Source organism: Perognathus longimembris, chromosome 12 (assembly GCF_023159225.1).
Source record: "Perognathus longimembris pacificus isolate PPM17 chromosome 12, ASM2315922v1, whole genome shotgun sequence".
Taxonomy (NCBI): Eukaryota; Metazoa; Chordata; class Mammalia; order Rodentia; family Heteromyidae; genus Perognathus; species Perognathus longimembris.
The window spans coordinates 29,862,352-29,890,281 of NC_063172.1; the positions used below are offsets into that span (position 1 = coordinate 29,862,352).

The 27,930-nt window shown below is 35.1% G+C and overlaps 1 protein-coding gene and 3 long non-coding RNA genes across 4 annotated transcripts in view; 1 reads left to right on the plus strand and 3 right to left on the minus strand.

Annotated features, from left to right (window-relative positions):
• LOC125360927 overlaps window positions 1-1,309 on the minus strand; it is a 30,467-nt gene extending 29,158 nt beyond the window's left edge. The window contains exons 1-2 of the long non-coding RNA XR_007212831.1: window positions 1,296-1,309; window positions 1,084-1,099 (exon numbers count right to left, since the gene is read on the minus strand). This is a non-coding gene — a long non-coding RNA (uncharacterized LOC125360927). The remainder of the gene's footprint in view (window positions 1-1,083; window positions 1,100-1,295) is intronic.
• Stk3 (serine/threonine kinase 3) overlaps window positions 1-27,930 on the plus strand; it is a 214,945-nt gene that overhangs the window by 82,158 nt on the left and 104,857 nt on the right. The gene's annotated exons all lie outside the window — the stretch shown is intronic.
• Window positions 3,647-9,971, minus strand: LOC125360926. Its single transcript, XR_007212830.1, has 3 exons — window positions 9,960-9,971; window positions 8,552-8,557; window positions 3,647-4,028 (listed from the first exon to the last, which is right to left on the minus strand). It is a non-coding gene; the product is annotated as an uncharacterized LOC125360926 (long non-coding RNA).
• Window positions 13,315-13,802, minus strand: LOC125360928. The gene is made up of 2 exons (XR_007212832.1): window positions 13,517-13,802; window positions 13,315-13,406 (listed from the first exon to the last, which is right to left on the minus strand). It is a non-coding gene; the product is annotated as an uncharacterized LOC125360928 (long non-coding RNA).

A 27,930-nucleotide genomic window follows, 5' to 3' on the forward strand; every position in this document is an offset into this window, starting at 1 on the left:
TACAAATTTATATTTCTACCAGCTATAATGAAATAGTGACATAAAAAGTTTATATATTTAAGACATATGCCTTGGTGTTATACAAATTCTTATTTCTTTCTGTTTTGTATTATGTAACTTTAGAGAGCAAGACACTGATTCTTTGAAACTTTACTTTCATAAATATAAAATGGACATCAGATTTATTGGAACTACAGGCTTATAGGACTGAATGAGAGAATGTGGGTAAAAGATTCAGTATGAAACTGATATAGTATAGAATTGATAATCTGATGATAGAATTGGTAGTTTCAATAGAGTGGAATATTGGAATCCTTGTCTTGTTTACATCTTTATTGAGAATGTGTATGCTTCTTTGTTTTATATAACTCTATTGTTTAGTTTTAGAAGGAATTTTTAAAAATCATGTGAAGAGACATTCAATTCTTTTTGCATTGCAATTTCAAGTATGTTATTTGATATTTTTTTGACTAATAGGACAAGAGAACTTAAAATGTTTTGTATAGATGTGCTCTTTTCTATACATTATTATTTGAGCTTAATATTTTAACATTGAATTTATGAGTATAATACAGATATTTTAGTGCACTTATATATTGGTTTTATTTAGTTTATAAAGTATGTTCATACCATTCGTTTAATGCTTATTTCATTTGTTAGGGAACCTATTCATTATATAATACTATGACTCCCTCTGATTTCTGTTTTCTTTTTAGTTTTCTGAAATATCTTGTTATCAGAGAAGCAATACACCACAATACCTAAGAACTAGGTAGTTGGGCTCTACTATTTGTTTGCATTTCTTTTTACCTTAGGCAAAACAACTTTTCTTACTCATTTTCTCTGTTGTAATGTTCTTACTTCAGTAGTGTATTTTAGTAAACCTTAATAGATTCGTTTAGAAATGCATGACTAAATGTATGTCCAATACTTCATTGAGCACTTGGCACTTAAAGTACTGCACATAGATTAACTGCTGTTATTGTCATTGTTATTATCAGAAAGGTCTTTCTTCTACTCCATTCACCAGATAAATGAACTTATACACATGTTTGTGAAGTATGTTCGTAAACATGTATTCACAAATATGAGGTCTTTCCTGATGCTGTATGTGCTGTGCACATGTAGTGCTTCTTTATTTTACTATAATTTTCCTTTACCTACCTTGTTTTTTCTTAGCTGTTAAAATCACTTTCTATTTTACTTATTAATTGATTTAATGTGCTTATTGGTATCATTCAACTGGAACATTTATTTCTTAAGGCTGGGGCTCCTCTTTTTCCCTTCATGATTACTCTCCATATCTAAACCAGGGCATATTATACAGTATAAATTTTTAATTTTTATTAAATAAGTGAAGAAGAAAGTTACTCAGTATTCCAAATGCATCTCAAGAGTGAAAAATGTTTTTAGATATTCAGATATTTTAAATATTCCTTTGGGCATTTCATTAGATGTATTCTCCAAGCCAGCATGTTGGCTAATATGTACAACAAATTAAGTCCCTTCACAAGTTCCATATCATTCACCCAAGTTCTCTTAAATGCAACAGTTGTTTCTGTAACAGTTGAAATATTTGAAGGCAGCCTTAGTTTAGGACGATCCTTCTCCAGATATGAAAGTTGCTTGCTGTTTAAATCTCCACACCACCTTTGTTCTATGAATTGTACTCTACCTTCATATGTCATTAATGTTAGGGCAGCAAGCACAAGCACAATGCACAGCAATACAACTGTTTTTCATGAAAGTTAATTTTCACATGACTTAAGCAGTCAGTCACCAGTCTGGTTTGATGGTAGTATGTGGTCATCAAAAGAACCAATCAAGCGAGGTGCTGATGGCTCATGCCTGTAATTCTAGCTACTCAGGAGACTGAGATCTAAGGATGGTAGTTCATGGCCAGCCTAGGCAGGAAAGTCTATGAGACGCCAACTAATCATCAGAAAACCAGAAGTGATGTTGTGGCTCAACGTGGTAGAGTACTAGCTTTCAGCAAAAGCACTCAAGGACAGTGTCTAGGCCCCAAGTTCAAGCCCCATGACAAAAAAAAAAGATGTCTACTTTCTCTACAAGAGTAGTATTGTAAGTTGTTTCACATACTGTTGCTATGTGGTAACTCCATACTTATTAAGTTACTGTATAAATTTGTTTAAAGTCACATTGGTTCGATTGTGTATAATAAATATACTTCAAAATTATAAGTTACTTCAAAAGAAGCAAGGCAGTTAATTTGGGCTGTTTTAATTTAGTTAATAGGGGCTTGAAAAAATTTTAGAAATTGAATATAGAAAATGCTGCAAAAAAACCTTAAGTCTACTTCAATAAGCTTTACTTAATTCTCAGTGCTTTGAGTATGAAATGAGAGTTATGAGAAATGAAATGAACTTCCTCACAAGAAGTAGCAACTCTGTGTGCGTATGATAATATAAAATGATGTTTATTGAAATAAACTCCCAAGAAGTAGAAATGAGATGTTTTTGTTATTTTGCTTTTGTTGTTGTTTTTTTCTCCTTTAGTGCTGTTTTTGTCTTGTATGTAAGTTTATCTGTTTGGGGGATGGCAGTGGGAGCACAGAAATGGTGGGACAAACACAGCAGTGATACTCACTAGATATATGTTGAAAATACAGCTTGTGTGGGAGGGGTGTCAGAAGGGAAAAAACTTGGAGAAAATAAGGGAAGAGGTGAGACTGTTCAAAAAGAAGTGGACTCATTACCTTACTTAATGTAACTGTAACTCCTTTGTCATCGCCTTTACAAAAAAAAGTAACAACATTTTATTCCAGTAATATTGATCCAATAGAAAAGAAGCACATAAAGTTATTTCAATACAACACTACTTCGGTGTCCAGATTAGGCACACCTTACTGGGGCTTTTTGGTAGAGTTGTAATGAATTTCTATAGTTCATTTGTCTTCATAGATGTCTTTGTACCTTGTCATTACAGCAATCTTGACAGTAATCTACTGTTCTTCAGAAACTCCCAATGTGTGACCTAAAACACCACAGACCTGTTCATTCTGTAAAGGTGTTCTCTCCTGTGGTAGGTTGGCTTGTCAGAAGATAGTTTCTTAGTTGTAGTTTTACCCTCAACTCTCCAACTGATTGCTTAATTACTCTGTGCATTTGTGCATGTGCACAAGTGTGTGTGCACACATATACGTGCACACATGCAAGCATGTGGCACATGCGTGTACACACTCGTGAAAATCTTTTGTGTGTTTGGGAACCAGAAGGTAACAGAATGATCATGTAAGTGAAGGAAATAAGAAAGATAATGAGGGAGATAGGTGAGGTTTGTAGCAGTGTTTTGCAGACCTTTGCAGGTATCTAGCAGCAGACTGATAATATGGTCTGCGGTATAGGTTTGAATGATTAATCTAGTTGTTGAATGTCAGTTCTGGTGAGTGTGGGAAAAGTAGAAGCAAAGAACCAGTTGGGAAGCTATTGCATTATTCCAGATGAGAGATGATGTTGTTATACATTATATTACTAGTCATGTGGTTATATTTGGTCAAATTTTGGAAATATTTTAAAATTAGAACCAATAAAACTTTCTGACAGATTGGATTTGGGATATACAGGGAAGAATTTATTAGATAGAGAGAACTATCATAAAAGAAACAGAAAAATGAGACAAAAAAAGTAAGAAATAGAGTGAAGCGTGAAATAAGGGAGGGAAAATGGGAGTTTAACAAGAAGAAATGTACCTCTTAATTTTAGTCTATAACAGTGTGTGCCTAAGTGTTTGTGTGTGTTAGGGCTGCAGTCTTTCTGTACCAATTTAATCACATCTGGAGGTTTACTCTATCAAAAATTGTATTAGATTATACAGCAAATGTAGAAAAGGAAAAGTAGATGTTTTGTGGGAATTAGTTCAAGTACAAATTGCAACCAATGTAGAGAATGAAGTCTGTAACAGAATGAAATAACAATTGGAATTCTTGAAAGGTTAACACCAAAGAAAGGAGTCGGCATCAGCATTAACAGTGAAACAGGAGAAAGGCTTTCTTCTCTTCTTCTGCCTGACTTTAATTTTTTTAGGAAGCAGTAGTTTCATTCAATAAAAACTGGAATTTTTTCCTTTTTCTTTTTGCCAATCTTAGGGCTTGAACTCAGGGCCTGGGCACTGTTCCTGAGCTTCTTTTGCTCCAGGCTAGCACTCTTATCACTCGAGCCACATCTCCATTACTGGCTTTTTTTCTATTCATGTGATACTGAGGAATCAAACCCAGAGCTTCATGCATGCTAGGCAAGTACTCTACCACTTAGCCAGATACCCAGCCCTGGAATTTTTCTTTTCTTAGGACTGAATGTATAGGGATTGTTTGAGCATTGGTAAAGATGGGAGGAAACCATTGCTGATTGTGTTAAAAATATTACTGGAGTTACTAAAAAATTCTAGTTGCTGTTAGTGGCATAAGAAAATTGAAAGGAAAAGAAAAACCATTCCATCTTACCTTCTGGAAAATCCCCAAAACTAATTCTTTTGAATTTACTCAGTGAAATGGTAAGGGGTGATGTTCTAATTTTGGGAAACTGTATGTGTTGAAAAAGCAAGAGAACTGATCTTTTTAGTTGATGAAGCGAGTTTTTTTTTTTTTTTTTTTTTTTTTTTTTTTGCCAGTCCTGGGCCTTGGACTCAGGGCCTGAGCACTGTCCCTGGCTTCTTCCCGCTCAAGGCTAGCACTCTGCCACTTGAGCCACAGCGCCGCTTCTGGCCGTTTTCTGTATATGTGGTGCTGGGGAATCGAACCCAGGGCCTCGTGTATCCGAGGCAGGCACTCTTGCCACTAGGCCATATCCCCAGCCCATGAAGCGAGTTTTTGCCAGGTAACTTGTGTGATACATAGAAAGAAATTGGAGCTAGAATGATAAAGTCTATTCCATATTTTATGTATGTATTAGGACTGTTTGCATCCAAAAGTTGTGTTCTGTGTTACTTTGGAAATATTTATTGATTGTTGTTAGTGATATTAACTACATGTAATGCTCTCTAATTAAAGAAAAGCACAGTAATTTAGAACTGTACTTAATTTGTCTATTATTGGCCTTAGATTTGTATGGCTTTATTCTAGGTTGAACTGGTGTGGCTTGTTGAATAATGTTTAGGCCTGTTTTCTTGTTATATATAGATGCATGTTTTTGCAATTAACATTTCTGCAATTGACTCCAAGATAAAAGACACAGCCTGTAGGGATGGAGGATTTGGTGGGAAGGGAAGAATGCATAGAATTAGCTCTAGGTAATATTTTTCATTATTCAAAATGACTTTTCCACCCCTTTCCCTGTGGCATAGGAAATATGTCTGTTTTGTAGAGCTGAGATTCCATAAGCTAGGCAAAATCCATTTATGGCAGGGATTATGTCTCTCAGTGCTATTGTACAAGTGCAAGAGTTGATGCACTGTTACCCAGACAGTAGATTGGCTTGAAGATTTGAAGCACACCAGGAACTAAGATGTATAAAACAAGGTTTGACAGTAGCTACCAGGATGGTTAGCAGCTGCTGGGAGAAGTTATTCGTGAGAAAGTTAAATTACTCGGTGAATTATGAGTACCTGTTTCATCTTATGGAGTCTTTGAAATGGGATAGAATATGTAGAGCTTTTTGTTTTTGTTTTGTTATAATCAAAAGTCCTAGCTGGTCCTGGTGGCACATGCCTGTAACCCTAGCTGCCTACGAGGCTGAGATTTAAAGATTGTGGTTTAGAGGCAGCCCAGGCCAACAAATCTGAGCGACTCTCATCTCCAATTAACCAGCAAAAATAGCCTGAGGTGCAGGCTTGACTCATCCTTGAGTGAAAAAAACAGGTAAGAACACAGGCTCAGTTGAAGCCCCAATGCCAGCACAAACGTATTTACTCCACAGCATCTGACATGCAATTATTTCTCAGACATTATGAATTGCTTTAAATTAGTCAGGATTGCATATTTTTTGCTAGACATTTATTTTAAAAATGTTGTGAATGGGGCGGGGAATGTGGCCTAGTGGTAGAGTGCTTAACTTGCCTAGCATGCTTGAAGCCTCAGTACCACATAAACAGAAAAAGCTAGAAGTGGCACTGTGGCTCAAGTGGTAGAGCGCTAGCCTTGAGCACAGAGAAGCTCAGGGACAGCACCCAGGCCCTGAGTGAGTTCAAGTCCCAGGATTTGCAAAAACAAACAAAAAATGTGAATGTATTGTCATATGCTTCCAGAGCTCTTGGATTTTCAAAGAACTGTAAGCAGGAGAATGGCCACCCTGCTAAGACATTAGTGGTGATTTTTGATTAGAAGTTGATATTTAAATGTCTACATCTGGTTCTTTTGTTTAAATGAGTCTAGTTCAGCAGAGCAAAACAAAAATTGAAGTGTATAAAATCACTTCAGTACCTGTAATTGTCTATAAACAGTCAGTTCCAACTTTATATAGTCCCAAATCTTTGCTACAGCAAGGCTTTTACTAATAACTGTTGTAATTGGTCTTTGTGGCTGTATGTTTAAATGTTAGAACTGGGACTTTAATATGAACATGCAGTAAATGTTAACCACAGAAGCACACATAGGTTCTAGTATAATATGGAGCAGGAAAGAGACACATGTAAACAGACATATTTTTCATCTTAATATGTGGAGCCATACTTTGATAGAATTGTTCTCAATGTTTATATAAAAAGACCAGGCAATGAAAAACTGCTGTTCCTCTGGTTTTTATTGTGTATTTTGATCTCTAGGTTATTTACTTCTTTTAAATGTGAAGGGATAATATTAAAATATATTAGTATCAGTTAATTATTTAATTGAAATAATAAAATAGGTATAAAATTGTATTGTGAAGTCCCTTGCCTCCATGCCGTAAGAGAAAAAGAAAATGATTTTAATTTTTGAGAATTAAAAAAATAATGTAACATATGTAAACATGTATAGTTAGAGTACAACAATATAACTTCCATTATATTTGGAACCTTTTATTCGATGCAAGCACTCTTGCCACTAGGCCACAATCCCAGCCCTGGAACCTTTTATTCATGTGAGCATATAACAAACAAATATCTGGTCACAGAATGTCTCTGTACAACACAAAGAGCTCAGTTTTTTGTTGTTTTTTAAAAATTAAATTTAATTTTATTGTCAAAGTGATGTACAGAGGGGTTACAATTACATACGCAAGGTAGTGATTACATTTCTTGTCAAACTTTTAAGAAGCTTTTATATATGTGTGTCCTAGGGCTTGAATTCAGGGCCTGGAGGCTGTCCCTGAGCTTTTTTGGCTACAGCTTCACTTCTGGATTTTCTTTTTTTTTTCCTTTTTGGTAGTTAATTGGAGATAAAGAGTCTTACAGACTTTCTTGTTCCAGTTGGCTTTGAACCATGATCCTCAGATCTCAGCCTTCTAACTAGCTAGGATTACAGGCATGGGCACTGGTGCCCAGCTTACAAGTTTGTTTAAAAATAATTAGAAATACAAAATAAATGTATGTATATTGGTACTCATTTAATGTGAGTTACATATAAAGCATCAGAAAGTCAGCCTTAATTGAATTTTTTTTAGCTGTGACAAAATCAGACTTAATTATTTTTTTTAATTTTAAATGATAAAGTTAATTTATTCAATCAAAAGTATTTGTTGCAAGCCAGACACTGTTCTATGGGTAAGAGATACAACACTGAATTAAACAAAAATCAATTGCCTTCATGATGTTAATATGACAATGTATCAAAGAGATAATAAATGAAACAAGCTTATAATAAATAAGACAAATGCATGATTAGATTGTAATTAGTACTTTGGAGAAGGAGAATGAAGGTCTGGTTACACTTTTCAATAAAATAGCATAGGAAAGCTTTGACAGTGAAACATTTAAGCTAAAGCCTGTAGGACATAAAGGAGTAAACCATGTAGTTGTCAGGGTGAAAGCACTGGTCAGAGGGAACCAACAAGAGCTTTTGGAAACACGCATAGTTTACCAGGAAGCCAGTGGGGTTGGAGTGAACCAGAGGGACAGAAATTGCTTAAAGCATGGAGGTAATAAAGTTGTTAACAAATATCTCAAAATATGTTTATTTTATTTTATTTTATTGTACTTCGGGAAATAATGTCAGTAAAGTGGTCTTGCCACTGGAAATTACAAGAGCACTGCAGTAGATTGTTTATAATATTGGAAAACATTATACTTGGGATTTTGTTTTCATGTCTGTCTCTAGTTAGTTAACTAGGAAGCTAGCTAGTTAATTATATGATGTATTTTCAACAAGGGTAAAAACTATTTTAGATCAGTTCACACACACACACACACACACACACACACACACACACACACACACACACAGATGATTATAAATAACCCCAGGAGAGGAATTACTATCACTAATTTAGACCAGTTATGGGAGTGAGAGGTTCTAAAGTCAATTGAAGAGATCCATGATTTCATATTCAGACAAATGCTGCATAACCTTGAGCAAATTACACAAACTCTTAGATACTGTTTTATTTTTCTTATTTTTGTCATCTGTTATCAGCATCTATTAACTTGACAATGAGTTTTTATTGTCATATTTCCATAGTCATACAAAGAACTCCGATTGAACTCATCCCCCTTGTCACTCTCTCCTTTATTCTCTCCCTGCTTCTAGAAACAATTTCAACAGGTTTCATTGTTCTGTTTTCATACATGTATATAAAGTATGTTGACCTATTCACCCTCATTCATTGTCTCCATTGGACTTCCTCTCTCCTACTGGCAATCAACTCTTAACAAAGCCTGTTTTCTTTCCTGTCATTCTTTTTATTTTTTCCCCCCCATACTTTTCTTATATATGTTCATTGTACAAAGAGGTTTTACCATGGTATTTCATTCATGTATATGCTGTACGTTAGTCAGATTAACCCCCTCTATTGTTCTTTCTTCCGTATTCCTTAATGGTACAATGGCTATCATTAAGAGACCTCATACCATCTACATACCGTCTGTATTCTAGTATTGTTCATCTTCCCATCATTTTCTTTTTCACTTTTCCTCTTGCCCCCACCCCACTCCACCCCCACCAACCCTGCTCCCTCTCCTCCAAGGCCCATGTATGTTTAGCAAGTACTGTTCCTCTATAATCCAGCTCATTTTTAATGTAATATTTTCATAGTGTAAATTAATACACATAATATACTTTGGCCAAACTCACCCCTTTTATTACTTTCTTATACCTCCTTTCTCCTTTTTTCCCTTACTGAAACCTTCACTAAGCTATTTTCATATATATGTATATGAAAATATACCACACCACACACACACACACACACACACACACACACACACAAAATTTATGTACGCCAAGCACATTTTTCTTCCCTGCTTCAGTTTTCCACTGGCCTTCCTCCCAAGTCCTTCTTTAGATAGTTTTCTTATCTGCAAATAAGAGTAAAAATATTTACTCCTTCAAGTGTCGTAAACCTTAGAAATAGTGATATGTAAAAGGTATATACTATCCCTCTCTTAATGGAAGCACTTAATAAAGACACCAGGTGGCTGTTGTCTTTATATGAATAAGATAGAAAGATGTTAGTATTTTGGGGCTGGGAATATGGTCTAGTGGCAAGAGTGCTTGCCTCGCATACATGAAGCCCTGGGTTCGATTCTCCAGCAACACATATACAGAAAACAACCAGAAGTGGTGCTGTGGCTCAAGTGGCAGAGTGCTAGCCTTGAGCAAAAAGTAAGCTAGGGACAGTGCTCAGGCCCTGAGTCCAAGGCCCAGGACTGGCAAAAAAAAAGAAAAGAAAAGAAAAAGAAAGATGTTAGTATTTTGAAACCCACAAGAAACAGAATAATTTTATAGGAGTTGATTTGTTTCAGTTGTCTGTCTGAGAGAATCTTTTTCTTGACTACTAACATGTAGCAAAATTTGAATTTCCTTCCCCCATTTACCATTGAAGATGTTAAGGAGACATAAATTATGGAGGTCAGGTAAGATAGTCTTTGATTACCCCTGAGATAGGTATCATGCAGTTATGCAAAATCTTTATATTGTTCTGGCATTCCTGTTCTCAAGCTGGTAAGCCTATAAATGGTTGGTGCTGGAGGGAGAATTGTAGTTCTTGTGATAGTGTGGTCAGTACTTTTTGTGCAGAAGATCTGTCTTCTCCTCTGACACTTTATATTTACTACGGATGCTATTTACATATGATAGCTATTTACATATGCATTTACATATGCTGCATTGAGGACTTTTGGGGCATAATTCGATTAAATATTGTTTAGGAAAAGGAGAAGTGTCATTGTCTTGGAATCCTTGGTGCGAAACATAGTACAAAATGGTAAACTTGTACTACTAATATAAGATCAATGTAGGCAGGAGTTTTCCCACTTCTTTTATTCTCTAATATGTGGTAAGTACTAGGATAAATTGCTCAGTTGGCCAGTTGAACAAATTGTCGGTGCAGGTCAAATTTTCCAGTTGTGATCAAACCCTGTGGGTGAAATTCAAAACAATTTATAGTGGTTTTATTTCTGAAAAAATGATCATTTCACTTGCCCATGAATAGATACTTTTATTTTTAGATGTATTGCAGTCTTTCATTGTCAGTGTTTCAAACCTATCAACCATTGACTTCTTGAAGTAGTATAGTCCTATGATCAGTATTTTCAGTTTCTATTGCAAAGTAAGCAAGCATTGCTCTGAACTGTATCTGATCCATTTGGTGATTCAGATGATCATATTTTATCAGCCAGATGAGTAGCTGAGATTATAAGTCTGAGAACCATGTTGCCCAGCTTTAAACATAGTTATGCTTTAAACATATTCATTCATTCATTCATTCATGGTGTTATGTACTAATCCCAGGTCCTTACACATGTGAAATAAAATACTATTTTGTTTTGATTGTTTGTTTCATAGTAATGGGGTTTGAACTCAGAAAATGTTCTGGGAATGTGGGAAAATGCTTGAAAATATATTAAGTATATCAGGTACTTCATATCAAGCCTGGTTATAGAAGCATAATGAATGGTTACATAACTATATAATAGTAGAACTGTTTATATTTGAAAAGCAAATGAAGAAACAAAAGCTAAAGTTTCAACAGAGTACAAGTAGCCAATTGAAAAGAATACATTTTATGGAAACACATTGTGTGAAGAGCTAAAACATTCTATTAGAATAAAGTATTCACAATATCAGGTCATTTTCAAAAAAGTAGGAACTAGTTTGCACTTTCAAATTGAGTCAGTTTGCATTTTAAAACCACGACTATTTCAGGGTGATTAAAACCTGTATTGTGATTTTTAGAGTATTATTTCTACATAGTAATGTAACTTGGATTTCAATAGCTATTTTTGTAGTTCTAACTAATAAGATTTTTACATAAGCAACACTTCCTAATAGCATTATTTCTAAGTTTTGGAAAGTAGCACTTACTGATTTAATGATTGTTTTTTGCCAGTCCTGGGGCTTGAACTCAGGGCTGGGGCACTGTCCCTGAGCTTCTTTTCTTCAAGGCTAGCACTCTACCACTTGAGCCACAACACTACTTCTGGTGTTTTCTGTTTATGTGGCACTGAGGAATTGAACCCTGGGCTTCATGAATGCAAGGCAAGCACTCTACCACTAAACCACATTCCCAGCCCATGATGTAATGATTTTTGTAGTGAGAATTCTTGCATAAATATTTGGATGAAGGTAACATTTTAAGTATTTTTGTGAAAAGGACATTTCCCCTGTCTTTCTGTGCTCCTTGTTCAATTATTTTGGCTATTTAATAAAGTTTAAAATTTTTATTCTGGCAGTTGAGGTGACTATAATAAAAACACACTATATGCTGCATAAGTTAAATTACAGAAGCTTATTTCACCGTATTCTGGAGGATCTAGGGTGCTGGTAATCCCATGTCTGGTGAAGGTTTACTTCCTTACTTGTAGACAGTCATCTTCTTGTGACTTCACGCCAGTAGAAAGAGGAATCTTTTCCACCCTGTAATGCCTTCACATTGGGAGTTGGTATTTAGGCATGTGAGTTTTACAACTAGTTGAGGACAATGTTTAAAATGTTCAGGCTCTATACTTGATGAGTGTATGATGTAGAGGTGTCTTGCTACATCAATTCTTGTTTTGTATTCAGAAATACTAAAGTTACTGCCACTTTTTCCTTTGCTGTTATTGTTCTCTACCCTTCTCCTTGTTTATTTCAGTTCTTCTTGACAAAGATAGCTATAGGAGATCCTTGCTCTAGTGTCTTGGTTCAGTGCCAGTAGATAAGTGGTTTCTTCAACTTAGTTTATAATCTTTTTTTTCACCAAGGATTGCACCCTACTTTTCTCCTGTTCCTACTTGAACCATACCTACAGCCCTTTTTGCTATAGTTATTTTTGAGATATGATCTTAACTTTTTGCCTGGCTGGCTTGGAACCCCTATCATAACTGAGATGCTTAGGTAAGGTTCACCATGTCTAGCCTCTTTTAAGATGCACTCTCGCAGTCTTCCTGATCTTAGACCCTTGTATACATAGAATGATAGGCGCATGCCACATACTCAGCTTATCATCTATTTATGAAGACTTTCCTTCAGCTATGGTAAGTATGTTTATAATATGACTATTGAGTTTTTCATTGTTTTCTCAGAGGCTAAGTGAGTTTGGTAAATAGCTTGGTTTAAGATAAAACAACTTATTTTTTAAATTTGCAGATGTAAAGAATAAAGGAGAGGGACAATAAATTAGTAAATGACAGAATAAACAGAACTTAAAAATAGCTTTCAGGATTAATGGTTTGTTTTGTTTTTGGTTTTTGCCAGTCCTGGGGCTCGAACTCAGGTCCTGAGCACTGTCCCTCACTTCTTTTTTTTTTTTTGGCCAGTCCTGGGCCTTGGACTCCGGGCCTGAGCACTGTCCCTGGCTTCTTCCCGCTCAAGGCTAGCACTCTGCCACTTGAGCCACAGTGCCGCTTCTGGCCGTTTTCTGTATATGTGGTACTGGGGAATCGAACCTAGGGCCTCGTGTATCCGAGGCAGGCACTCTTGCCACTAGGCTATATTCCCAGCCCTGTCCCTCACTTCTTGTTTTTGCTCAAGGCTAGCACTCTACCACTTGAGCCACAGTGCCACGTCTGGCTTTTTTTTTTTTTTTAATATATATGTGGTACTGAGGAATCGAACCCAGATCTTCATGTATACAAGGCGAGCACTTTACCACTAAGCCATATACCCAGCCCAGGATTAATGGTTTGAATCCAGAAAGATAAAATTGAACATATATTAAGTTTGAATGCTCCATGAAAGACTAGACAGGGAAGTCAGTCCCAGATATAGGGATTAAAACAGGTATATAAAATACATTTAGAATTTTTCTCATTGAACAGTAAATTCTATATCCAGAAAAACCTATGTAATCTTGAGCTACTTGGATAAATTGTGCTTTTTTGTGCCTAATATAGACAATTTACTTACTTTTTTAAAATTAAATTTTATTTGCAAGGTGATATACAGAGCGGGTACAGTTACATAATAAGGTAGTGAGTACATTTCTTGTCTTATTTGTTACACCCTCCCTACTTACTTATTGAAGAAAATATTTCCATAGACACTGTCGAACTATTTTGTAATATTTATAGCCCAAATTGTTTAAAATTAAATTTCTTTAAAATAGTAAGTACTTACATTAAGGAAGCTTCTGATAGTGTAAGGTTTAAAGTAGAAAAGGCTTTGACGACATGTTCCAGAATATAAATTCCCATTTAGTAGTTGAGTTCAAAATACTTCCCTCTTTATGCTTTTGTAGTTAGGACAGGATAGGCTTCCGGATCTTCTTCACTTGTGCTGGATGGCTTATACCCACTAACCCACAACCAGAGCACCATCACCTGGGAGAGCTCTGGTCTTGGGGAAGGATTTTTTTTCCATGATTGCAAATGGTAGTTTTGTTTGAGGGCTGGTTCTTCTTCCTTCTTTTATCACCTAACTTTTGTAAAGGTGATCTTCTCTGTTAAAGGAACTTTGTTACTAGGAGAGTTGTTATTTTCTGTTTTATTGCATATAGTGAATATAAGATAATGTTCTACACTAGGCTTACATTTCTGAGCATCATAGCATACAGAGTAGAAAATAACCCATAGTTATTGCTTTTTGAAAAATAATAGTCGTTTTTCATAAAGAACTCACTTCTATTTTATTTTTATTGTTTCATAAGGAAGTCACCTTTATTTATTAAGCACCTTCTATTCCCATTCTGTTTCAGTAATGACTTGATTGGTTGTGTCACCTGTGCAGTAGTTGAAAATGGATATGAGTACACAATTTCAGGACCTCCCTGCTTCCTTGTAGATCATTTAGCCGTATGCAAGTGATTTAACAGTCATGCAGGAGGATTTTTCAGAGTAAATAATTTCCATCTCCATTACTGTATCTTTGCATTCATAAAGGCTTGCAGGAACATAATATTCTTCAGTTAAATTTAGAGATTTTAAAAAACATTAGGCCAAAAATAACAAAAATGTAAAACCAAGTTAATGTAAACATTTAGAAAATCCATTTTTATAATAGTGGTGAGTGAATAGTTTTTACTTTTAAATACCAGCAATTTTTTTATGTGCAATCTGATTTTGACTAATAATTTTGTGTTCATTTTTAACTTATGTTTTTTTTAACATGTACTAGTTTTTAGTTAGAAACATTAATAAGCAGACTTTAAAAGAAATAGTAAACAAAATTTTTACATGATATGTTATAAGAAAATGTGGCTCACCAACTCCTGGTCAAATAGTAAAAATTGTATTGCTTTTTTCTTCCTATACCCCTTTATCCTATACTTAATTATGTAGTATTTACATTGATTTGAGACTATGTATTAATGTTGAAACTTCACAGCCTTAGACCATCATTTTTATGTGTTAGTGTCAGCTAAATCATCAGTTTCATTTGGTCATTCATACTCTACTAAATGAAAAACAACTGCTTTTCAAAGAATTGTTATATTTGTTTAGACAAAATAGCAGTCTGTCTTAGTAGATGTAAAAATAAGATATTTGAATTAAATGAGGGGATAGCAGATATTGTACAGGAGTGCTATCCTCACATTCACCAGAAAATGTATTTAAACTAGAATTTCCAAACGTGAGAAATCTGAAAGGAATAAGAAATACTAGTCCTTAATGTTAGCCGTCTGGTTGGTGTTAGTCAAAATGAAGTTCAGGCTGTGATGCTCTGTAGCCACTGTATGACCTACCCAAAGGCAATCAGAATGCGCTCTTTCTTCCTTTTTTCTTTTCTTTTCTTCCTTCTTTTTTTAAAAAGCTAATTGGCCTGTGTTTAGTTTACTGAATGTCATCTGGACTCAGTAAAAAGCAAGTGACCTGCATTGAATTAGTGTAATTGTAATACAAACAGAATATCACATAGTTTTGGTCTTACACAGGAAAGGAGAAAGTTGGAAAGATTTTTCTGTTGATAAATGGAAACTGAAGATATGGGGATCCAGACCTGGTTCATACTTCATTTTACCTTTCATGTCTTTTAGTTAGATCAGTATTTGAACTTGTAGGCATTTTTCCCTTGTAAAAATTATTGTTTTCCCTTTGAAGCTTACAATGAATTTTTTTAGAATCTTACAAATGCAGTATATTAAGCCATAAATCGAATTCCTCTTTACTCATAGAATGTTAGCGTAGCCCCAAACAGAAATAGTCTTGGGAGCTTGGCTTATTATTTCACCTGTATCATGACCAATATTGCAAGGACATTTTCAAATGTCATTTTATTAATTTTATATAGTTTATGTTTATTATATTCTGTTTCAGAGAGGTAGTAAACTACATTTGTCAAGGATAAAAGAGCTGAAGAACTTAAATGTCATTTAAAATTTTAACTTTATGACTTTGATCATATAATTACTTAATTTGATCTTGAAAGTATCATTTTGAAATAGATTTTCTTAACATATGAAGATACTTCTAAAACATATTAGAACATTAGTGGTAAAGCAAAATAACTACATGCACATTAGCTGTTACTATTACAATCTTTCCTATCATAATCTCAGTTTTACCTTGTATGTTTTTCTTGCTTGCTTACTTGCTTTTTATTTTGTTTTGTTTTGTTTTTGGGGTTTTTTTGGGGGGCCAGTCCTGGGGCTTGGTCTCAAGGTCTGAGCACTGTCCCTGGCTTCTTCCCGCTCAAGGCTAGCACTCTGCCACTTGAGCCACAGCGCCACTTCTGGCCATTTTCTGTATATGTGGTGCTGGGGAATTGAACCCAGGGCTTCATGTATACGAGGCATGCACTCTTGCCACTAGGCCATATCCCCAGCTCTGTTTTGTTTTGTTTTAAGTAGTACTGAGGTTTGAACTCAGGACTAGACAGGCCATCTACCATTGGAGCCATATCCCTCAACATTTTTTTGCTTTATTTTTAGGCTAGAGTCTTGTTTCACAGTAATCTTCAGGCTGCCCTGGATTGTGATTCATCTGTTAATATACTTCCTTCATAAGTGGGATGACTTTCCATGTTCCAATATGCTCAGCTTTTTATTGGTTACAATTGGGTCTCATGAAATTTTTGTCTTCCTAACTTCAACCTTCCAAGTAGCTATGACACAGGTGTGATCCCCTGCACCTGGCTTTACCTTATACTTGTGATTTTTAACACTCATTTAAATCTCTCTCTCTCTTAACCCTTTGTATTTTCTCCCCCTCTTTCTCTCTTCCCCTCCTCTTTCGTATGTCTGTCTTTCTCACTAGATTGTTTATTTCAAAGAGCAAATACTGGGTCTTCTTTTATTTTTTCCCTCTTTACATGGCAGTCTTTAGTGCCTAAGCCCATGCTTAGCATATAATCAGCACTCAGTTAATATTGGCTAAATGAATATGAAAATGAGTAAGATTTATTTAAATTAGTACTTACAAAATTCTAGACACAGGCAGTACTTGAGTACTGAACAATTAAGTATTTATGTAGTATCGTTGCAGTGGTAGAATCCTTGTTCTACTTACTAGTTGTATCACCTTGAGAAAATTTAACTTGTACATTCCTCACTTTTTATATGATAAAATGAGAATAATTATAGTCTTTTATCATGAGCATTTATTGGAGTCAAATGAGATAATTTATGGAAAGTCCTTGGCAATATTCTATAATGTTGACTAATGTTATGTTCTGTTTAATGCTTAGAGTTCTTTGGAATCACAGATGGAACACATGGCTTTATTTGAAAGGGAGGATTCTATAAATATTAAACATTTAAAAATAAATACTATTCTAAAAGCATTTTGAAAGATGAGTGATTAGATAATAGTCCATGGGTAAAAGGATCTAAAGTCATGTTGAAAAGTTTAAGATCGATTTTAAAATACGGACTGATTCACAGATTGACATTTTGGAAAAAGCTGGTTTGTGAGCACTGAGGAAGAGTCCAGAGGCAACTAGAGTCAACATGCAGATGATTTTGACCTTAAAGTATCAGTTTTATATTATCTCTGAGGTAAAGTCTAAGAAATTATGCCGATAGCAAAGATTATGATGATCACCATAATCATTACCATTTTTTTATTATTAATACTACTTAGTCATTACTACTGTTTCCCACATGCCAAGTATTTTTACATTCATCTTAGCTAATATAGAGTTACAGTCAGGCAGTAGTTTTCAAAGTGTAGCCCATAAACCAACAGCATCAACAGTATCTGCAAACTTGCTAGAAGTTGAAAATCTCAGATTGGAGTTCTACAATCTATATTGAAACAAGCTTTTAAAGAAAATTCTGATGCATAGGAAAACTTAAGAGCCATTGTTATATTTATGTATTTATACAGATAAGAAAATTGTTTACTAATATTATAAATGATGTTGTTAAAATATTTAGCTTTTCTAATTTCCTTTTCCTTTTCCTTTTTTCTGTCAGTCTTGGGGCTTGAACTCAGAGCCTGGGAGCTGCCCCTGAGCCCTTTTTCAATAGTAGCACTCTCCTACTTTGAACTTTCAGTTTTTTTGGCAAATAATTGGAAAGAAGAGTCTCACGGGACTTTCCTGCCCACGGGCTGGCTTTGAACCACAATCCTCAGATCTCAGCCTCCTGAGCTAGGATTACAGGCATGAGGTTTTTCTTAATGTATTAAATTAAGTCTATCAAGTTTATTACCAGCAAAATCAAATTTTCTCTTATATCCATTTTAAGATTAGAAATATTTTCTGCTAGATTTTTTTTTTTTTTATCTGAGATTGAGACTTCAAGTTGGTACCTGACACTTTTGCTCATTCGCTAATGCTTTATGAACTGAGCCACACCTCTAACCCTTTCGGCTAGAAATTCTGTTACCATTGAGAAGTGTTCTGTATCCACCTGTTTATCAAGCTTGATTGTTACAAATGCTAGCTATGGAGATAGGTTGTCTGGGTTCAGTTTCTGATTCTGTCCTTTATTTGCTTAGTATTTGAGGACCAGTTTTAAAATCTCCCTATGCTCAATTTTCTCATGGATTGTAAAATGGGAAAGTACTTCCTAATAGGATTTTGGTGAAGATTAAAAGTATTTTTTTTTGTAAAACTACTTAATGCATTGCCACATAAATAATAAGTACAATCTAAGTAGGTGTAATATTAACTATTATTACATATTGTCTATAAATAAATACATTAAGCATTACAAAATAAAAAGTTAACAATTTGGAAATAGTCTAAAGACTGGATATATAATTTAAAATATGGTTAAGTGGGTTTTAGGTCTTAACCTTGGGACTCATTTTTCTTTTCGGTTTTACCCATCATTTATCTCCTCAAAAGCCTTCTCATATTCATTTCCTTCCCATTTACCCTGGGATAGTACACTATTAAAATGGTGAACAATTTTTATTGTTTCTATTAGGCATTCTTCTTTTGATTTCTAGAATATCTCTATTTCCTGATTTTTCTCTGGCTTTTTTTTTGGGGGGGGGGGTGTCTTGGCCAGGCAAACAAACACTCTACCAACTTGAGCTACTCTGCCAGCCCTCTGTCTTTAAATAATGATTTTTCTATACTGCTGAGACACTTAAATCCTTTATCTCTACTTTGATTTCCTTTGTGTTTTCTGAGTTGGCCAATGGTATTATTATCTGAATAATTGTGAAGTTGAAAATCCAGATGTTTTTTTTCTTGTTCTAATTTTTCACTTTTAATCAGTCAGCATGCCTTTTGTTGCTTCCTTCCATCTAACCCCACTGGCGCTTAGCTGATGCAAGTTTTTGGTCATTGACCAATTCCCTTCCATGCTACTTCCATAATATCTCTGAGGTGATTTCTTCTCTTCATCTACATCTTTATTTTCTTATTTCAAAATTCATATTTTCCCTAGATTTCTATATTCATTTCTAATTGATTTTGTAGTCTCTGTCTTACTTCCCTCTACAGAGTAGTCTTCATAGTACTGCTAGATTGATCATCCTGAAGTAAAACACAGATGAGTTTATTACTTTATTTAAAATCTTTTCTATTTTAAACATTAATTAAAATAGTATTCTCTAGTTTTGAGTCCAATTCTTAAGGGTATTATACAAGGAAGACTTTGGCTTTGCACATTCTTTGTGTGATATCTCTTTTGTTTTAATCATTATACCACTTGCAGGTACATATAGGTTCTTACTTTAGGCCTGTGCTTACTGTACTTGTGTGCCTGTATTTCTTACTCCATCTCTCTTCTATATATTTTAAAGTGGGAATGCTTCTTTCTGAGATTCCTTAACACCCTTTACAGCCCAAGATCATAGACATTATCACTCTGTTATAGCTTATATGACATATCTACTAGATTATGGACTTTATAGTACTGCACAGCTTTTTTTTTTTTTTTGGGTGGTAGTGGGGTTTGAACTCAGCATCTCACTCTTGCTAAGCAAGCACTGTCGTGCCCTTTTTGCTTTAGTTATTTTTTTCAGAAAGGATTGCATATTTTTGCTTGAGATCAGCCTAGGATCATGATCTTCATATCTAGGGCCCATGATGCAGCTGTAGTCACAGGCACAAGCCATCTTAGACCACTATCCTCCTATTCTGTGTTCACATATCTGGGATTACAGGTATGAGACACCATGCTCACCCAGCATGTACAACTTTTATCTTGTGATTTTAGTGTTTAATAAAATGCTTTATGATATAATAGATACTAAATGAATGAATATATTGAGATACATATTTGTACTTTTCAATGACTGGGAAGATTAAGGTGGACATGTATCTATATTGTAGCTCACTACATTTGGGTAAACCTTGAAGAAAAGAAGAATATTATCTGTTTTATCATTTATAGCTTGAGTGCTACCATGTGTTTAGCCTTGGGTAAAATACTGCATGAATGAAGTAAAAAGAAACAAGAGGGAAAGACTAGCACTATAACTCGCCTTTTCTCTGACAAAGTGTTTCTTTAATCCCTTGTATACTCATAATTCATCATATTTTTAGCCTAGTTTAGGTTTAAAGAGAGGAAATAGAAATCCTTTAGGTTAGTATCATAATGCTAATTTTGAACTTTACTGACTGTATTATGGAACTTGTCCAGTAGAATCTGTTAAAAATTTTCCTCTGGGTCAGATCTAAGTTGAGAAGAATGAGGTAACTTTAATGTGAACTCAGATTGTAATGTGGTCTTTTTCTCCAGTGATTTGCCAAATTCACAATTCCATTTTGTATCTGGAATTGAGGAAGCTGAGTTTAATATGGATGTTTGCCAATGATAGCAAATCTTGGCAAGATAATCTTGTTCTCTGTGTTTAATTATATAGTTTTATTATAAAGGTTTTTTTGTAGATTTATTTGTAGGTATCTATTATTCTGTCAAGAATTTATGTGGTTGCCAATGCTTCTTATCTACTTTATTCTTTTTGTACTTAATCATTTATTGTTACGTCTCTGTCTTCTAAGAAGGCCAGCTTATGGTTTTATATATCTCTCCTAGCTATCTAGTTCTTTCTCTTTGCAAGGATTTATAACTTTTAAAGGTGTGCAAATATAAATACCTCAGAAAATCTGAGTTCTTAATTCATTCTATATTTATTCACTTATTTTTGCAATTCTGAGTCTGAACTTGGGCTTCATGTGTGCTAGGCATGTTCTAGGCTGGAGTTAAACCCCAGCCCTGCTCCATATTTATTGAGTGCCTGATCTGACACTCTTTTAGGTACTGTGATAAGGCCGTGAATGAGAGTTTCTATAAACTATCAGTTATTCATATAGTACTTCTATGAAGAAAAGTGAAATAGGACGAGCTGGTGTGTTTGGCATATCATATACAGAATTATCAAGCAAGACACATAAGATGAAGTTGGATATAGTAGAAACATAAAGGAGGGAACTAAATGAGCAATGCATGCTTCTGGAAAGAATGTTGGAGTTCGGAGAAATGGATATGAGAGTGTTTTTTGGTGTATGGAGCAGCAGGGGTTTGAGAAGATGGATCTGGGTGAGATGGCAAAAGAAGGAAGGATGAGCCACGTGGGGAGCAAAGTGGTTTAGAGTCTTCATAAACCATCAGCATGATGAGAGATTGGACGAGGGTAGTAACACTTTTAAGAAGTGGTCAGGAATATGGCCTAGTGGCAAGAGTGCTTGCCTCATATCCATGAAGCCCTGGGTTCATTTCCCCAGCACCACATATATAGAAAACGGCCAGAAGTGGCGCTGTGGCTCAAGTGGCAGAGTGCTAGCCTTGAGCATAAAGAAGCCAGGGACAGTGCTCAGGCCCTGAGTCCAAGCTCAAAAAAAAAAAAGTGGTCAGATTCTAGATATAGGTTTCTGTTGTCTGAATTCTTAAATGTGAAAGACAGCCAAGGACATAGATATAGTGAAAGTGTTTAATTAAAAAAAGAGGACTATGGAAATATGGCCTAGAGGTAAAGTGCTTGGCTCGTATATATAAAAAAAGAGGACTGGAGGTGTATAGCTCAAGTGGTAGAGTGTCTACTTAGCAATTGTGAGGCCTTGAGTTCAAATGCTAGTACTATCAAAACTGAAAAAGAAAGAAATCTCTGTATGTCATGTTTATTTCTTAAGATGCCTGTTTTAGTTTTAGGGGTACAACTAAAAAGTATCATCTATCTCTAGGTTGCTTCCTAATTTATTTTAGTCTGCAGGTCTTTTTCAAACATGTCTAACAAGAAGTATCTAGGCCTCTTATTTCTACTAGGCTGGAGGGTTTGGTCAGATGTTTCAGGATTGAAGAGTTTGCTCATGCCTTTTACTTTAAAAAAGGCTGCACTTTAGCAGCCTGAGCAGGTTCATACTTCTGAAAAGTGCCCTTAGTGTATGACATGGTGTGCTTTCTGAGGTTTGTTGTTTGTTCTCAGTAACCACAAACACTTCTTTTTCTTCCTCATAATTTAAAATTGATGAATAATCAAATTTCCTTGCCCCAAATTGTTTTTTTTTTTATTTTGTTTGAAATTTTATCAGATTCAAATGCTTGTGAAGATTTGGATACTTATGAAGTTTAAGTACATGCAAGTTATTCATCCTTGCCTTATTATGGAATGGCTTAGTTTGCCTTTCTGTTACTAAACTGAGATATACTCAGCAATGAAAGTTTTGATGAGTAGGGGGAAGGAAGGTTAGGAAGGAGAAACATGGAACTTGGGAGTTCTTATACTCATGTCATTAAATATATATATATAATCATATATATATAAATGCATGCATATTATTCTTATGGGAAAGAGAATATGTGATACTTGCTTTTCTGAGTTTGGTAATTTATAGTCTTAACAGTTTCCTATGAAAGTTTTGGTTCTAATTTTCAGCCTTTCGTTTGTGTATTTATGTATTTATTTCATTTCATTTTATTGGTGTTAGTACCAAGGCTTGAACTCAGAGCCTCTACTCTCACTTGGCTTTCTTGCTCACCACTGGTGCTCTACTACTTGACTGCAATCCTTCAATTTGATATTTTGCTGATTAATTGCAGATGGAGTCTGCTAGACTTTTCTGCCTGGGCTGGCTTTGAACCACCATCCCTCAGGTTTTAGACTCCTATATAACTACAGATAAGAGCCACTGGCTCTTGGCCATATTCCTTACTTGTAAGTCCCATTTCGCTATATATCACTTTCTTAGACTTAAATTGAACTGATTATCATTGTTAGGCCATTTACTTTATTTTTCCTCTTTTCCTGCCTGTGAATTTCCTTAGGGATGCACTTCCTTCCCCAGTCTAGTTTAGACTGTCCCATTTCTTGAACTGCTTTCTTTTAACTCCTTTCTTTTTCCTGTTGTTTTGAGGCACTCTTCTAGTAGTGTACTACCTCTAGACCAATCGCATAGTAATAATTACAGTAGCTGTTGTTTATTAAGCTTTTTTGTGTGTAATGGATCTTTTATTAGGCAATTTTACATCGTGTAGTCTTTATAACTCTAAAAAAGGATAGATATTACTATTATTGGTCCTATATATTCCTGTTATTGTTATAGCTCTTCATACCTAGTCTAAGATATAGATAGAGCTGAATTCTCTGTTACATTATCTCAAAGGTTTTAGTTGTACTACTCTGCCTGTAACTATACTGCTAAACTACTGAAGATAGGTGCCACCAAAACTTCAATCCCAATTCTACAATGGACTGTTGATGATATTTTCACTTATTCCTATCTCTTTCTTTCCCTTTTGAGTCTGTTGCAAAATCTCATCATCTCAGTTCAGCTCTCCCAGTCTCCCCAGGTCTTCTAGCCTAGAAGATGAAGTCTAGACTACTAACTGTTTACAACTTTTTTTTTTTTTTTTTGCCAGTCCTGGGCCTTGGACTCAGGGCCTGAGCACTGTCCCTGGCTTCTTCCCGCTCAAGGCTAGCACTCTGCCACTTGAGCCACAGCGCCGCTTCTGGCCGTTTTCTGTATATGTGGTGCTGGGGAATCGAACCTAGGGCCTCGGGTATACCAAGGCAGGCACTCTTGCCACTAGGCTATATCCCCAGCCCAACTTTTTTTTTTTTTTTTCTCAAATTTTTATTATCAAACTGACGTACAGAGAGGTTACAGTGTTGTTTACAACTTTTGACACTTATCAAGGTCAGTGTATTAGCTTACTAGTTCTCCTGTGACAGACTGAGGAACTTAACAGAAATTTATTTTATTGGAGGGTTAAGGCTTAAACTTAGGAAATTGGGAGGACACAATTCAGTTCCTATCAATTTCTGTAATTTTCCTGCTCTTTCTCCAAACTTTTTTCTCTCTCTTTGAGTTCTTCCTTCTCTACACTTTTTCTCCCTTCTTTTTCTCTTCCTTTCCTTGTTTCATTATTTCTTTCCTCCTTCTCAACTGCCTCCATAGAGAAAGTTCTCTTCTTCTGACCAAATTTAATCTTGTGAACTATATATTCCATAACCCTTTCTTGCCTATATTTTTTGGACTATTGTTTAACATACGCTCACTTTCCCTTTCCTTACTTTGTTCAAATTTTTCTCCATTGGTTCCTGTTTTTTTTTTTTGTTTTTTTTTTGGTTCTTGTTCTGGAACTTGAACTCAGTGTAGGTGCTGACCCTGAGCTTCTTTTTCTCAATGCTAGCTCTCTGCCACTTGAGCCATAGCTTCTCTTCCTGCTTTTTGGTAGTCAATTTGAGATAAGATTCTCACAACTTTCCTGCTTTGGCTGTCTTTGAGCCACAGTCCTCAGATCTTAGCATGTTGAGTATCTTGGATTATAGGCATGAGCCATTGGCACCTGGCTATCATTTTTATCAACATATGAACATGTTACCATTCTATACTATTCTATACTATTCCTATGACCATGTAAAATCATATTATAGTGTAGTAATAATTGCAAAAGTAGATTACAATCTAAATGCTATAGCAATAAGCCTTCCCATATTCAAATTGTAAGTAAGCAGTATAGGTTTTTGCAATTTCAGAGCAATTTATATTTCTCTGTATAATATTTCTATCCTGATGTTTAAAGTATATTAAAACTATTACAACACAAGGTTAGTACATTAGAACATCCAAATACATTATTTAACTTCTTCAGTATAGAAATATATTTAATATTTTTAATGTAAGTCTTAGGAAATTTTCTTCCAAGTTACAGAAACCTCTATATTAATTCACTTCTTTTTTATTTGGTCCTGAAAATTTTGTCTCTTTGTGGACCCTTGTGTCTTCTATGACAAGTTATCATTGAAGTACTTCTTTGTACTTGTACCAAACTCTTTGGAGTTTGTTACTTTTCAATTAACTTTAGGAGGCATTATATTGCAATGTAGCTCTCCATAGTTCACACACAGTAAATGAGTGGCAGTATAAAATGCATATCTTTTTATGTATTTAAAAGCCATAACTATCCCTATTTAGTAGTTGGTTGCGGTCAGTTTTTGTTTTTGTTTTTGTTCTATTTTGCTTCTTACTAGGTTGCTCCTTTCCTGGTCTTGTCGAGAACAGTTTTCTGTTAGGACTTTTATTGTTTGTACCTGTTGGCTTTGTTGTTGTTGGCTTCTTCAGTTCCAAGTCTGGAATATATGAGCAAAAAGAAAATCCAGGGAATTTACCACTGGTGTTCCTTGGGCTGGTCTGCCTTCTCTTCCTACTAGTTCTTCTTCTTTTTTTTTTTTTTTTTTGCCAGTCCTGGGGCTTGGACTCTGGGCCTGAGCACTGTCCCTGGCTTCTTTTTGCTCAAGGCTAGCACTCTACCACGAGCCACAGCGCCACTTCTGGCCATTTTCTGTGTATGTAGTGCTGGGGAATCGAACCGAGGGCTTCATGTATACGAGGCAAGCGCTCTTGCCGCCAGGCCATATTCCCAGCCCCTCTTCCTACTAGTTCTTACCATGCTTGTTGAGAAATATTTTCCATGAGCTTTATACTTATAGAAGTAATAGGAAAAAAGTAAATAAATATACTTTACCTTCCTGGATAGAAGTTACACACAATTTTTAAATAGTAGTGACTTTCTGTTTATTGGAATTTTAGATAAAATGTAAATGTTATAAAACTATAGTTATAATATTTATATATGTGTGTATTTGTGTGTGCATAATACACACATAATGTATGTATGCATTTGTGTGTGTATATGTATGTATAAGTATAGGCATGTATATCAAGAGAAGCATTTGGTTGTTGTTGACTGGAGCTAGCCTCTGAACTAAGAGATTGTATAGTTTCTCTCTTTCTATGTGTGAACATATAATCTCTGAAAAATGGCATGTTTTCATAATAGCCCCAAACATTTGCTCCATGCAGTGAATTGTATGTGTGCTACTACATACAGTGAATTTTGAATATAATGTAGTCTCATTGAAAGACTTTATACAAAGAAGCAAATAAGCCAAAAAGCAAACTAGCTAGCAAACAAGCAAACAGACACACCTAAGTGCAGTCCAGATTAGATTTTTTTTTTATACCAGGTCCAGGGCATCAATACATTTAGTATGCTTTCTCAATTGATTCTAGTATATTGCCAGTAAAGACCTGTTACCTGGTTTATGGAATTACATGTTGCTTGTGGTTCAAAGGCTTTTAAAAGAATATGTAGCTAGAGACAAATACATGAAAATTTTTTTTAGCATATTCACTAATATTTGGTAGAATATTTGGTGAATTTGGCAATCACATTTTACCAAGGTAAAGATTAAAACACTTCAAAATTGGAAAGATTGAAAAATCATAAGGAACTGGTGTTATTTTCTCTAAAACTTACTCTTATTTTACTCTTAAATTTTTCACACTGAGCCAGACTGTGATGGGTTATTTCTGTGATCAGACTGAGACCTGAGGATCGTGGTTCAAAGCCAGCCTGGGCAGGGAAGTCCATGAGACTATCTCCAATTAATCACTAAAAAGCCACAAGTGGAGCTGTGGATCAAGTGGTAGAGTGCTTGCCTTGAGCTAAAAGCTCAGACCTTGAGTTCAGGCCCCAGGACTGGCAAAATTAAGTCCCACTGAATTCCTGATATGTGTTGTTTCTTTTGACTTTAGTGCATATGTGTCGTTAAAAAACAAACAAACAAACAGGTTTTCAGTATTGTCAAATGTTTCTTTTTGTTGTTAAGTAATTTTAGTTTTTTCCTGGTCCTAGTTTATATTGACTTTCTTAATAGTGTTTTGTTAAATTGACTTGTGCTATACATTATATTGTTGAGACCTCCTTTATCATGTGACATTCTTGTTATATTAGAAATCGTTTGTTTCAGTTTAATCACAAGAACGTCATATCAACCTTAGCTTTTTTAGCTTCAACTTTTTTTTTTTTTTTATCAATTTGGGTTCATAACCCTTTGTGTTAGCATCTGCTTAAGTTTTTCAACTTCTATTAGATATGTCTAGATATTGAATAATGTTTATAATTGGCATTATCTTTTTCCATTTTTCTATATTTTGACTGCTTGATTTATCATGGACTGTGTTTGCATTTTGGTGGCAAGTTATGACACCAGTTTTCTTTTTTAACTCTAGTTGGGGTGATTTCAGTGTGAAGTGTCAATTATAGGAACTAGATGGGATACCTTGAGTCTTTACCTAAAGCTTGTAATGTAGGAGGCTCCCACGTGGCCTTTGCTCTGGCTTTGCTTTATTCCTCTGTTAGAGCCTATAGTTTTTCCTCCTAGATTATGCTCTGCTATTGTACCCAGTATCACCTAACACACTATCTAAATGACCCTTAGCTTATGTAGACATCCTTCCTCAGACGGCCCTGCAGGCAAACCTCAGTAGGCTACTGATAGACAAGATGGCTGGTATGTGGTAATAGAAGCAATAGAAGAACCAAGACCTATACTAGGATATTTGTTATTATAGCTACTGCAAAGTATATGTTGTACTATATTCTAGCTCAGATTATTTAACTAGCTGAGATAAAAGTTTCCTCGTTTAAATGACAGCCAGATAATACTATGTTAGTATGCCAAATAAGTTAAAAAGAATCTAAATACATTAAAAATTCAAAAAGCACTTTGTAAAGTGATGCTGTTGCTGGCCAAATAGGAAAATTATCTCTGTTAATCTCTATAATTTGCATTCATTGTGTA